The following is a 2,768-nucleotide window of genomic DNA, read 5'->3' on the forward strand; positions in this document are numbered from 1 at the left end:
TCTATATGTAAGAGAGAATCTGCACGTGTTGGAATTCCAAACAACGGACACAAAATGCTGGACGAACATAGCAGGCCAGGCAGCATCTACGGAAAAGAGTATAGTCGACGTTCCGGGCAGAAGAAAAATCAAGATGAGGAGTCAGAGCTAGAAGGTGGGGGAGGGGAGGAAGAAACACAAGGTGATGGGTGAAACCGAGAGGGGGGAGGGATAAAGTAAAGAGCAGGGAAGTTGATGGGTGACTCCCTTGTCCATTCGTCCCTTCCCCCTGATCTCCCTCCTGGCACTTATCCTTGTAAGCGGAATAAGTGCTACACCTGCACCGCCCCCCCCCCCCACATCTCCTCCCTTACAATCATTCAGCGCCCGAAACAGTCCTTCCAGGTGAGTCGATACTTCACTTGTGGGTCTGTTGGGGTCATTTACTGTGTTCGGTGCTCCCGGTGTGGACTCCTGCATATCGGTGAGACCCGATGTAGCTTGGGAGACCGTTTCACCGAGCACCTGCGCTCCGTCCGCCAGGAGAAGTGAGATCGCCCAGTGGCCGTCCATTTTGATTCCACTTCCCATTCCCATTCCGATATGTCAGTCTCGATGAGGCGACTGGCAAGTTGGAGGAGCAACACCTTGTATTCCATCTGGGTAGCCTTCAACCTGATAACATGAAGATCGATTTATTGAACTTCCGGTAATGCCTCCCCCTTCAACATTCCCCATTCCCTTTACCCTCTCTCACCTTATCTCCTTACCTGCCCTTCACCTCCCTCTGGTGCTCCTCCCCTTTCTCTTTCTTCCATGGTCTTCTGTCCTTTCCTATCAGATGCTTCCTTCTCCAGCCCTGTATCTCTTTCACTAATCAACTTTTCAGCTCTTTACTTCATCCCTCCCCTCTCGGTTTCACCCATCACCTTGTGATTCTTCCTCCCCTCCCCCGCCGTCTAGCTCTGACTCCTCATCTCGTTTTTTCTCCAATCCTGATGAAGGGTCCCGGCCAGAAACGTCCACTGTGCTCTTTTCCATAGATACTGGCAGGCCTGCAGAGTTCCTCCAGCATTTTCTGTGTGTAACATCGGTATGTATTCTAACTCATTTCTGGAACGCAGTCTCTCCGGTTTCATGAAATATGCAGCCAACTAGTCGGAGTTCGATTGGAAAGATCTTTGAAACACAGTGTGAAATCGTTTCTCGGTAAGAACAGGGCAAGTTCATAAAGCAGAACGCTGCAAACGATTGTCACCATAAAATAGCCCTACACCGTAATAAAAAGCTATAAAAGGTAAACAAGCTTGTCTACTTGAACCGCAGACACCACCAGCCTTTCGTTTACACTGCATTATTGTTCCGCTCCTTTGTGCAGCATCGCGTTTTCTGAAGCACAGTTTGTAATCTGCAGCGTATTTGACGGTGTTTGCTGAAACCCGCCATCATCACGTTGAAGTTCACCCCTTACCTCAAAGGCTCCGCTGGGATTTGAACCCAGAATCTCCTGTTTACTAGACAGGCGCTTTGACCAGTTAAGCCACGGAACCCTCACGCCGACCAGCAGCTGCAATGATAGTTCACTTGTATTAATTTCATTTCTTCGAGGGAAAGGCTTCAGATTCAGACTGTAAAGACGAGATACAATAAAATAGACGGTATCGACTCATCCTTATATAGTCTGTATGTATAGTATAGGCTGCCACTCTCGCCACAGTTCACTCGTTTTCCCTGTCTCCGTACTGTGGAGAATTAAACGGAGACGGCCATCTGTGTGCGAGCAAGGCGCAAGTGAAAATAGACTCCACGGCAGGTAGTCGGTGGATCAGCCAGTATCTATGGAGAGTAAGAGAACTGGTCCGAAACGTAATTTCTTGGGCCGTCAGTAGCAGAAGAATATAGTCGAGTCCGGTGGATCCAGCTGCCCGGGGATGAACATTAACACATTTCCTGAGGTTGCATTCTATCAATTTCGCCCACACGCACGTTATTGCTGTTTGGTCAACACACACAAAATGCTGGTGGAACACAGCAGGCCAGGCAGCATCCATAGGGAGAGGTACTGTCGACGTTTCGGGCCGAGACCCTTCGTCAGGACTAACTGAAAGGAAAGATAGTAAGAGATTTGAAAATAGGAGGGGGAGGGGGAAATGCAAGATTATAGGAGAAGACCGGAGGGGGTGGGATGAAGCTAAGAACTGGAAAGGTGTTTGGCGAAAGTGATACAGAGCTGGAGAAGGGAAAGAATCATGGGACGGGAGGCCTCGGGAGAAAGAAAGGGGGAGGGGAGCACCAGAGGGAGATGGAGAACAGGCAGACTGATGGGGGGGGGGAGGGAGAGGGAGAGGGAGAGGGAGAGAGGGAGAGAGGGAGAGAGGGAGGGGGAGAGAGAGAGTGAGAGAGAGAGAGAGAGAGAGAAAGAGAGAGAGAGAGAGAGAGAGGAGAGAGAAAGAGAGAGAGAGAGAGAGAGAGAGAGAGAGAGAGAGAGAGAGAGAGAGAGAGAGGAGAGAGAGAGAGAGAGAGAGAGAGAGAGAGGAGAGAGAGAGAGAAACAGCTAAATATATCAGGGATGGGGTAAGAAGGGGAGGAGAGGCACTAACGGAAGTTAGAGAAATCAATGTTCATGCCATCAGGTTGGAGGCTACCCAGCCGGTATATAAGGTGTGTTACGGATTCAGCAACAATAAATATATAAGTGAGGCAGGGTTTTTTTTTTTATACAAATAAAACATTTATTAAACACTGAAAAACAAACACCCCAAAAGTAAATAAACCATTAACGTAACCGG

General features: G+C 49.0%; 1 non-coding gene across 1 annotated transcript; it reads right to left on the reverse strand.

Annotated features, from left to right (window-relative positions):
- Nucleotides 1-1,455: 1,455 nt before the first annotated feature.
- On the reverse strand, nucleotides 1,456-1,529 carry trnat-agu (transfer RNA threonine (anticodon AGU)). The gene has a single exon. It is a non-coding gene; the product is annotated as a tRNA-Thr (tRNA).
- Nucleotides 1,530-2,768: the final 1,239 nt, after the last annotated feature.

This window comes from Hypanus sabinus, chromosome 12 (assembly GCF_030144855.1).
Source record: "Hypanus sabinus isolate sHypSab1 chromosome 12, sHypSab1.hap1, whole genome shotgun sequence".
NCBI lineage: Eukaryota > Metazoa > Chordata > Chondrichthyes > Myliobatiformes > Dasyatidae > Hypanus > Hypanus sabinus.